This window comes from Triticum urartu, chromosome 5 (genome assembly GCF_003073215.2).
Source record: "Triticum urartu cultivar G1812 chromosome 5, Tu2.1, whole genome shotgun sequence".
Taxonomy (NCBI): domain Eukaryota; kingdom Viridiplantae; phylum Streptophyta; class Magnoliopsida; order Poales; family Poaceae; genus Triticum; species Triticum urartu.
This window is the reverse complement of record NC_053026.1, coordinates 85,339,848-85,350,778: the sequence shown is the minus strand read 5'-3', so window position 1 is coordinate 85,350,778 and position 10,931 is coordinate 85,339,848. Positions and strand designations below refer to the sequence as shown.

The following is a 10,931-nucleotide window of genomic DNA, read 5'->3' as shown; positions in this document are numbered from 1 at the left end:
GCACTCGCCGCGGCACCGCCCTCTCGCGTTGTCAACATGGTCAACAAACAACAGGAATCGGCAGAAGTACGTGGAGAGGATGACAGTAGGGGCCCACCACGTCAACGTATGGAAAAATAAAATGCTTCCTCCTAGTGGTTTCCTGACATCTGGGACCCACGACATTGTGAGCGTATATAGTCAATAGACAAGAGAACAGCAAGATCGGCTGACACCTAGGACGTAGCTACTCGAGCAGCATTTTTTGTTTGGTATTGTTGAGACGGAGCAGGGTTTGAACTGGGCTCTGGCCCGTCTAGCCCAGGCTTATATTTTATGTTCACCATGTGACCAGCCTAGCTATTTTTTCTTTGTGAAAATGAGCCCAGTTTATTTTTTCTGAAGAATACCCAATATATGCCTACTTATTTTTCTACGCCCCGATGGGCTACAACTCTTTCAAGACGCCTGCAAATCATGAAAGTAATATGAAATGGGTTGTAAATATAAAAACAGATGACAAATTGGAAATTACTTTATAATTTCTGAATTTTATTACATTTTCAGATTCCTATTTCACTGGGCATTAACCTAATTTAAATATATCTTCAAAGTACTTTAAATCTGGCTGGACATTTCAGAATTAAAAATAGTTTGGAACCCACAGAAATATGCGAAATTGGCCCTGGCCAACCAAAAAAAATGACTGCAATAAATGGCATAAGAAGTTGCCATGAGCTATATATAAATTATTAAAAAAAGAGGGAGTGGTCTGACTTGTGGGCCTGTTTAGCTGACGCGTATGCAAGATTCTTTTAGTTATTACATACGTCAACAAACGATTCTAGCAGACGTCACTGTTGGATGTTAATCCAACGGCCGTCGTGTTTCTTCAATCTCTGATCTTCTTGCTCTCCGCCAAAGCAGCGCCGGCGGGACCGCCTACTCCCGCCTCCCGTGGCCGGCTGTGCTGCCGTGCAGGCCTCATCGCCCCCTACTACTCCAACCGCTGGCCAGGGCATCCCTCTACTCACCCACACCCCCTGTTATTCTGCGGCGACGGCAGCCTCACACCGCATCCGAACCGGTGAACACTCGTACTCCTCTCTGCATGGGCATCCACTGCCGCGTCTTCCCCGGCTCTGCGTCGTCCCCTTCCTATGCCTCGCCGTCGTCCACCACCGTGGTGCTCTCGGCGCGGCGTGGTCAATGTGGTCAACGACCGACTTCCATCGGAAGAGTACTGTACGTGGAAAGGCTGACAGTTTGGTCCATGGCAGCCGCAAGGAAGTGCCTCCTTATTACGCGGAAAATAATTATTCCTCCACCTGACAGCTAGGACCCACCGGACGGGCCACCAGTATTTTGAGAAAAAAATCGTTTCCCCCTAAATGTTGGGACCCACCAGACGGGCCACCGTATTTCACAAAAAAAATGTTCCCCCCGCTGTCAGCTCGGACCCACCGGAAGTGCCTCCTTATTATGCACAAAAAATGAATACTCCCCCGGCTAGCTGGGACCCACCTTGGTGGGAGGCTGACTTGTGGGCCTACTAAGTTGACGGGGACGAAGGGCTTTGTGAACTTAGTCAATATGAATGATTCTAGCTCCAGTGACCGTACGATGTCCATCCAACGGCCGTAGTGCTTCTTCAACCTCCGGTCTTCTTGCTCCAACCATCCAAAGCAGCGCCGGTCGTGCTGCATGCTTCTGCCTCCCGTGGCCAGCTATGCTACCGCGGAGGCCTCACCGCCCCCTACTATTCCCACCGCTGGCCAGGCCCTGCGGCGAAGGCAGCCTCACACTGCAGCCGAACCAGTGAACCCTCATACTCCTCTCCGCGCGGGCTTCCACTGCCGCGTCTTCCCCGGCTCCACATCATCCCCTTCCTAGGCCTCGCCGTCGTCCACCGCCGTGGTGCTCTCGGCACGGCATGGTCAATTTGGTCAATGACCGACTTCCATCGAAAGAGTACTATGCGTGGAGACGCTGACAGCTGGGTCCACGACCGCATCAAGGAAGTGCCTCCTTATTACGCGCAAAATAATTATTCCTCCACTTGACAGCGGGGACCCACCGGACAGGCCACCGTATTTCACGAAAAAACGTTTGCCCCTGACTGCTGGGACCCACCATCTACATATTCGCACGCAAGGAAGTGCCTGACAGTCGGGACCCACCTGGTCGAAGCGTACGTAGCATTGTCATTCTGGTCGCGAACGTGTACGTACATATATACTGGTCGATGTAGAGGCGCACACGTGTCGTAGTAGAGGCGCGCACGTAGCATGTACACGTACGTACAGCGGCCAGGGTGCAAGAAAGAAAAGAAGGCCACGTATGTGTACATACGGGCGGGGTCTCGAACGCCTACTCCCGCATACGTACGGCCAGGGATCTTAAAAATCTAAAATTTGACCTATTAGTGTTCTAACTACAAAAGTCTAGTAAAGTAAAAAATATTTTTATGGGGGTTCTTATGTCTCATAAAAATTGTTTGTTACGTCAGAATCTGAAGAAACTAATTCTGTATGGAGAAAACATCTCTCATTTCCGACGCGAATAGATTTTTTTTCGAAATAAAGGTTCTTGTCTTGTGGGGAACGATGCACAAATTTTTGGAATCCGGTACCAACAGGTATAATCCCCCCCAGAACTACGTTTTCTTTCAAGCCTTTCAACCAATCAATGCAACCTCGTAGCGCAGCTTTTGCTAAAACTCGAGCAGTTTCTTGAAAACTTGCTTCAGATATGAAACTTTGGTTATTCGGGGAAGCCCTTGTTATTCCCAATAAGATTGCCTGATAATAGATCGATTCATCTAAAGCTCATCCTCCTCGTTCCGCTCGCAATAGTCCGATTAATTCCCCAGGCGAAAAAACATTAGACATTCCATCTTCGGAAACCCGCACTTTTGATGTTACTTGGCGTATAATAATCTCTATATGTCTATTATGGATCTGTACCCCTTGGGATCGATAAACCTTTTGGATTTTATTAACCAAAGAGATACGACTTTGGGCTATGGTTAGCTCAGCTCCAATCAAGAATCCCCAAGGGACCCCAAGAATTCTTGGTATACGCTCATTCCAATCCTCAATTCTCCTTTCGAGATTCGGGGATAATGAATCAATTGAACGCGCTTCAAAGATTTGTTCCACTTTTGGAAGACCTTGCGTTATGTCACTAGATCTCGATTTTTCATATATAAACGTAACTAACCTATCTCCCTTGTAAAGGATTTCTCCATAATGACCATTAACAGTTGCTCCTGTAGTGGCCAAATAAGGTTTAGCTGCTCTTATAACAAAGGAATTCATATTTACAATGAAAATTTGACCGGATTTTTTTATGTGCGATTTAAATAGATATACATTTTCACAAATAAATTGTCCAAGGTGAATTATTGCCAATGTCTCTTCCCAAGAATCATGATGGACAAACTGACAATTCAAAAGGAATGGATCCAACATTATGTTACTATCAAAATTAGAAATCCTTTTATTTTCATCTATTAAAGAGTATTTAAGTTCTTGAAGTACTTGGAAGGTTTGTTTTAAATTTTTAACGAACAAATATTTTTTTAACAGGATTTTATTATGCGTTAGTAAATAGTAAGATGAATAAAAATGCGATATACTAGCTACAATAGCGCCTAAGGGCCCAAAAAAATTCTTGAATAGGAATTCTAGGATTCCATTCTTTTATCGCATTGGGATGTTTTGAATTCTTGAATAAACCAATTTGAGAACAGTTGGATGCCGACAAAATCATCAAAGAGTGGTATTCTTTATTTCGATTCAACAAAGTGCCAATAGCTTCTGGATGTTGGCTAAGTGATTCAATCTTTGCCTTGGAATAAAAAGAATTGATATTGGCGTGATCTAACCTATTATGGGGAATCGGTCCTGCACTTGTCCTACCATAACTTTTTCGTGTATACGAAATAGTGGACTTGACTAACTCAATTCTTAGGAAATCGTGAATAAGATCATTTGCTCTTACATCAACAAGGGAAGCACCAACCTTTTCTTTTTCTTCTTGTTCCCAATTCACTACTAAGCAAGTTCTAACAAATTGACTATTTGTGTGATAAATTCTTTGAGTTGCTATTTTCATGAGAAATAAAATTGACAAGTCGAATTTGGAGATTATTTTCTTCTTGCAAGAGATCCTGCGGGAAAAGTGTTGCTAAATTTCTTCCTTCGTCCATTTCATATGCCACTGTAGGGCGAACGGAAACAAAATACTTTTCCTTGCTCTTGAGAATTTTTTTCCGTTGAACATAGACCCAATTTTTCCTTTTTTTATTCCTTAGAAACTTTTTTTCTCTTTCTGGCGGTATCAAACAACCACCTAATATCTTATCCGCCTCTTCAGGAAAATGAATATCTCCAGAAAATATTTTGAGTTCCGTATGGCTTTTTTTTCTCTTCACTCGGACCAATCCGCCTAGTCGACTTCTTGTATTTTTTGTGAGTTGTGTATTCACTCCAATAATACTATTTTCAAGTATCTTTAGGGATGAAGATCTCGGCAAGATATGAAGTTCTTGAAGAATGAATAAAAAACCGATCTACTTCTTTTTGGTATTTTAAACTAAATTCTTTTGTTCCTCGATGCTCAATCAAACCCTCTTTTTTTAAGATGGAATCTTCCTCTGGGCTCTCGTATTCGTCCTCTGAATCTTCTTCTGAGTCTTCCTCTAAAGTACCATATTTTTCCTCTGCGCTTTCCCCGGGGCTGCCATATTCGTCTTCTGAGTCTTCCTCTAGAGTTCCATATTCGTCCTCTTGGGTCCTATATTTGCTCTCTGGGCTCCCATATTCCTCTTCTGAGTCTTTCTCTAAAGTCCTATATTCGTTCTCTGGGTTCCCATATTCGTTTTCTGGGCTCCCATATTCGTCTTCTAGGGTTTCATATTCGTATTCGTCTTGTAGGATTCCATATTTAGATTCTTCTAGGGTTTCATATTCATATTCGTCCTCTCGGGTCCTGTATTCGTCTTCTAGGGTCTCATATTCCTCTTCTGAGTCTTCCACTCGAGTCCTATATTCTTCTTCTAGGGTCCTATATCTAAATTTAACAATTCCTGAACCCTTTTTATCTTTTCTGTATCGGGGATCGTGTACATGGCTGGGTCAGAACAGAGAAACAACGTCGTCGTCGTGTTCATGGGGAGGCAACGGAATGCGTCGTGTTCATGGGGAGGCAACGGAATACGTCGTGTTCATGGGGAGGCAACGAAATGCGTCGTGTTCATTGGGCGGGCTTGGACGGAATAGGCGATGGAAACGAGGCCTGGCGTACCGCAGAACGGAGGAAACGGCCTTGTATTCGACCGGCCACGTTTGAAACGGGATCCTGTTGATCGGGAGGGGTCTGGCATACCGCAAAACGGAGGAAATGGACCTCCTACGGTCAAAATGGTGGTCCTATTGATCGGGAGGGGTGTGGCGTACCGCAAAACGGATGAAACGGACTTGTGTTGGAACGCTACGGTCGAAACGCAGGTCCTGTTCATCGGGAGGGGTGTGGCGTACCGCAAAACGGGACTCCACGGGACACTGTTCATCTCCACCGTCGACCCCCTCCAGCCTCCACGAGCTACTGTTCATCCACCGTCAACCTCCTCCAGCCTGCACCTGCGACTGTTCATCCACGGGCTCCTGTTCATCCAGCCTCCACTGCGCTACTCCACCGGCTACTGTTCAACCAGCCCTCTCCACGGGCTCCTGTTCAACCACCCCTCCACGGGCTACTGTTCATCCTGCCCTCCACCGTCTACTGTTCATCCTGCCCTCCATGGGGTGGTCCTGTTCATCCAGCCCTCCAAGGGGTCCTATTCATCCAGCCCCAACTGGCTCGATCGATCGGGGTCCTGTTCATCCAGAGGCAACACCACGGGGTCCTGTTCATCCACCCCCACCGGGAACTGTTCATCCAACCCCCCCTCCCGCAACGCTCACTGTTGATCCATAGGCAGCATCGATCGGCTTCAGTTAGCAGCAGTAGCGAAGGAATCGCTCGATCGGGTTCAGTTAACAGCCATCGATCGATTGCTCAGGTTCAGTAACGCGTATCCTGCAGTGTAATCGCTCGGGTTTAGTTAGAGCCAAACGCCTCACTCGGGTTCAGTTAGAGCCAACGCCTCGCACACACGCGCGTACGTGTACAAGAGAATTGCGCATCGCTCGGCCCCTGACCTCCCACCGTAACCGGGAACTCCCCGAAATTTTCCTCGCCCTCGCTTCTACCACGGTTTTTTCCGTCATGGACGGCCCAAAGAATGTCATGCAGCTGCGTCTTCGGCCCGCCCAGGACGAAAATCCCATTTTCTGTCATGATTTTTTGTCATAGAAGTAGGAGCCCACCACATCTATGATGATACCGGGTTTTGTCACAATTATCATCATATAAGTGTCATATGTATGACAGAAAAAAATTTCGTTCGGCCCAAAATGTCACGGATGTGTCTTTTCTTGGTAGTGGTGTGTGAGAGATACAAACCTAGACAAATGGCTTGTGCGGAATAACTGCTCTTCGTAAGCCATTGTAAGAGTGGACTAAATGGTGAAGGAGGAGATAGGGGAGCGACAGAGGTGTGCGATTCTTGGCCGGCGTTTGGCCTCATTTAAATAGGAGATTAAATAGATGGCGGACGGGAGGAGCTCAGCCGGCGTTGCTTTTAATGCCGGACATGTGTCCAGAGTGGGTTTGTCGGCTTCCACACAGGCGGGTTTCATGGAGGCGTTTGAATGATGCAAGGAGGCGTGTTCCGCCGGGCGTGCAACGAGTGGCGCCCTCGACTCTGACGTAGGACACCGCGCCGTTCTTCCACTGACGTGTGGGATCTTTCGGTACATGGCCTGCATGTCAGTGACCCAACGTAGGCAGTGCACAGCAGAGGAACCTTTGGTGGGCTAGGGCGGTCAGAAGCGGGCATTTCATAAACCAAGGATTGCTCATTGAGTGTGACGTCATCCTTTTCATGTAGATAAGCCTACTATGTTGATAGCCCGTTCGATACGTTGTGATTCATAAAGACCGCTGCAAACATCAATGTTCTGCTTATCACAGATAAGATTGATTAATACCCGTAACAATCCATGTCCTTCACAAAGGTTGCATGCATGTATAGGTTGAGCGTGTGTCTTGTGTCATGTGTTGTGTGCATGCAGGCATGCGAGTGTTGCGTGCGTGCAAGGGTACGTTTCGGTGTTGCATGCATGTGTGCGTACGTGCGTGTGTTCGTGAGTGCATGTGTACGTGTCAGTGTTGCACGCCTGCATGCGCGCGTGTGTTCGTTATGTGTACGTGTCAGTGTTGCACGCTTGCATGTGTGCGTGTCTTGCGTGCATGCATGTGTACGTGTGGGGTGAGGCTACACGTCAGTCGACTGACTTTTTCATCTCTGGTCATTAGATTTTCCAGCCGTTGGATACGAAATCAAGGGCCTATAGTTTATCATCAAACTCCACCCCCCTGAGCCTCCAGCCACCACCGGCCCCTGCCGCCCGCAGCCGGCCCGCTCCGCCATGCCGCCCCGCCTGCCCAGAAACCACTCCCCACCATCGGTCCGCCGCCGCACCAGCCATCCTTCTAGCCCCCCCCCCGCGCCGAGCTTTTTCTCTGGCGATCCCCACCGCACCGCCCAATTAACGCGCCCCCACCGCCGGCGACTGCCAACCAGAGGTCTCACGACTTCGAGTACCAACCAACCACTAATTTATTACCATTTATGTCCTTCATATACACGCTGACGGGTGGGCCCTATGGTAATGTGCGTTGCTGAATGTGGACCATTTGACTGGTCAATTGATCGTGTCATCAACAAATTACGGAGATGTATGGTGAGCCATTGACCGTATGGTCACCCTAAAATGTATTTTATTAACACAGTACAAACTCAAACTACCATTTCTTTCTTTCATATACGGGCTGACAGGTGGGCCCCGCGGTTATGCGCCCCGATGGTGCAACACTAGTTGCGCCACGAGAAACGTTTGACTAGTCAATTGATTGTGTCATCAACAAAATACGGAGTTGTACGGGTGAGCCAGTGACCGTATAATCATGACATGTATTTTTTAACACCGTACAAACGCAAGGGCTCATATATACATGCAAGCACTCACCGCTATAAGCACACACAAGCAGACCCTATGTCACAGCCCTAGAATATCTGAGTGTAATAATTGCATCAGTGAGCATGCATCATGTTTAATTCAAGAAATTGAAATGAGGAATGTTCAAAGCCTCATAAATTATTTGAAAAGAAGGGCAAGAACCCTTTAAATTGCATTCAGTGATTCCAAAAATGCCCTAAAAATAGTTTTGGGACTTTTGGCAAGGGTTATATACCAAACCAAAATTTTGGAACATTTTTAAGGAATCATTTGGTCTCTGAATTTAAGACAATAGTCTATTTGAATTTGAAAATATATTCAAATATATATGGGATATATCTTCAAATGCTCTGTGATAATTTATGTGCCTCTGGAAAAGTCCATGAAGCAACATGAAAATACCCAGAGGATGTTTTGGCATTGTTTGAAATCTGTTTGAATTCAAAACAATGGCAAAAGATTAAATAATAGAAAACAACAGAAACAAAAAGGAAACATAGCTCACCTGAGCAGCCCACCCACCTGGCCCAGGAGAGAAGCCGGCCCAGCCCACTTACCTCCTCACTCATCGTCTTCCTCCTGCCAGTAGGCAGGAGAGAACACGCGCGCGTACCCGCGGAGCCCTCCACCTCCTGCTTCGCGCTGGAGGCCGCTCCTTCATCCTAATCCGCGTCTGGAGACGCGCGAGGCCCTCCTATCACTTCCCCTCACTCTCTGCTTCTCCCTCGCCCTCTAGCCCCTCCTCCGAGCATCACCGAGAGCTTCCGCCGGCCGCCGTGCATCGCCCGCGTGGCCACCGACGACAAAATGACGCGCCACCGTGCTCCCGAGATCGTCCGTATCTCGTTGCACCTCCTCATCGCACCAAGAAAGGCTGGAGGCCCTCCAGCGTCGCCAGTCATCTTCCTCGCCGCCTCGGCCACCGGACGCCATCGTCAAATTCGCCGCCACAGAGGCCTCCCCGAGTCCAATGAGGCCGCCAACGACCCCGCTGTGAGCTCCACTCCATTTCCCCTCCTTCATTTTGCTCGTTCCCGTGCCGTAGTACCCTCGCCCACATGCCCGAGCACCGCCATCCGCCATGGCTGCCTAGCTTTCTTGACCTGAGCCCCTCCGCTCGAACCCGTGGCACCAGCATGCTTCTGGTGGCCCGTGGATGCAACCTAGCTCATTAGATCCTCCCCTAGCGCACTTCAGCCCCCGCCTGCATCTAGCCGAGCTCCGGCCACCGCCATGGTTGCCGTGGCCATCGTCTCCGGCCACCCTACAGCCTCCCGCATGATCCCCTGGATGCGCGTGAGGATGGGCGTTGCTCTGGCACCTCCAGCGCGTCGAGCCGACCCCTGTATCACCGTCCCGAGCAACTCCGGCGATCCTCCGCCGTCGGGTTTGGTCGCCGGCGTTCAACTCCGTCGTACTGACGTGGCAACGACATTCGTGGCTAATGACCCACTAACTAACCCTCTGGCTCGCTGGCATGCGGGCCCCACTGCCTAACTAACCAGCTAACACAAATAGTTTAACTTTAATCTAAACATAGTGGCCCCACGTGTCAGCGTTGACCTCGCTGACGTGGCCGTTGACCAGACACACCTGTCTGTGACACTAAGTGTCTCAGGGTCACTGACCAATGGGTCCCACTGGTTAGGTTTGACCTAGACCGTGCCCCATTGACCTACTGACGTCATGATGATGTCAAGCTGATGTAGTAATCCTTTTCTGGAATTTAAATAAATCTTAAATGATTTGTTTAATTCAGAAATTACCAAAACTTTCAAAATCATAGAAATTAATCTATAGCTCCAAATGAAATAAATTATATATGAAAAATGATTAGAAAAATCTAATCTATCCATCTGTACTATTTTAATGCATGTTTGAGCAAGTTAACCTCACTGTTTAGGATGAAACATGATTAGGACAAATTTGATAATAGATTTGGAGTTGGAATTTGATCTAGCTTTGAATTCCACTTCAACCAAAATGACTTCCTGTTGCATTAGCCCAAATCACAGCATATTTCCATGTCATTATCATGCATCATATTGTGCATTGCATTGATTGTGTTTCCTCTCTGTTGCTGGTATTTGTTCCCCCTCGGTAGATGTACATTTCGACGATGAGTTCGATGACACCGATGAAGAACTATACTATCTTCAGAAGTGCCAGGCAAGCAAAACCACCTTGTTCATTCCGATACAATCCCACTCTCCCGCTCCTACTCTCTTTTACTGAATTAGGACAACAACGATTCAACTATTACATGTTGCGGTAGTTGAACCCCTTTCCTGTGCATGACATGTCATTGCCACAGTAAATAGATGAAACCGACTAGCATGAGTAGGAGTTGTTTGAGCCCTGATGTGCCTACTCATTCATGCTCGTTGTCATGCCTACTACTGCTTAGAGTTGAGTTAGGTCTGATTCATCGGGGATGAATTGGAATGTGGTGAACATGTCCTACTGTTGAGAGCTAAGTGTGTGAACACGATTTGGTAAAGGTAGCGGTGAGAGGCCATGTACGATTACATGGTGGGTTGTCTCATTGCAACCGTCCTTATGAACTGAGTTCTGTGTTTGTGATCCATGAACAGTTACTACCACACATTGGGCTCTGGGCGCTCCAAGCTCTCTCGACTTATTAATCAACCTGATCTCTGTCCAGGAGTTGCAACGAGTTCCTGGTGTTTGTAGGTAGTGTTAGTAGTCTACCATGTGGCACCCGGTACAGGTGGGCTTGGGACAGACTAGGCACAGTGGCATGGTGTACCAAGTGGCACCCAGATGGTGGGCTTCGGAACCCTACTCACATCGTTTGGGGCC

At 47.7% G+C, this 10,931-nt stretch overlaps 1 pseudogene; it reads right to left on the bottom strand.

The window, feature by feature from the left end:
* Nucleotides 1-2,422: 2,422 nt before the first annotated feature.
* LOC125506813 lies at nt 2,423-9,191 on the bottom strand (annotated as a pseudogene).
* Nucleotides 9,192-10,931: the final 1,740 nt, after the last annotated feature.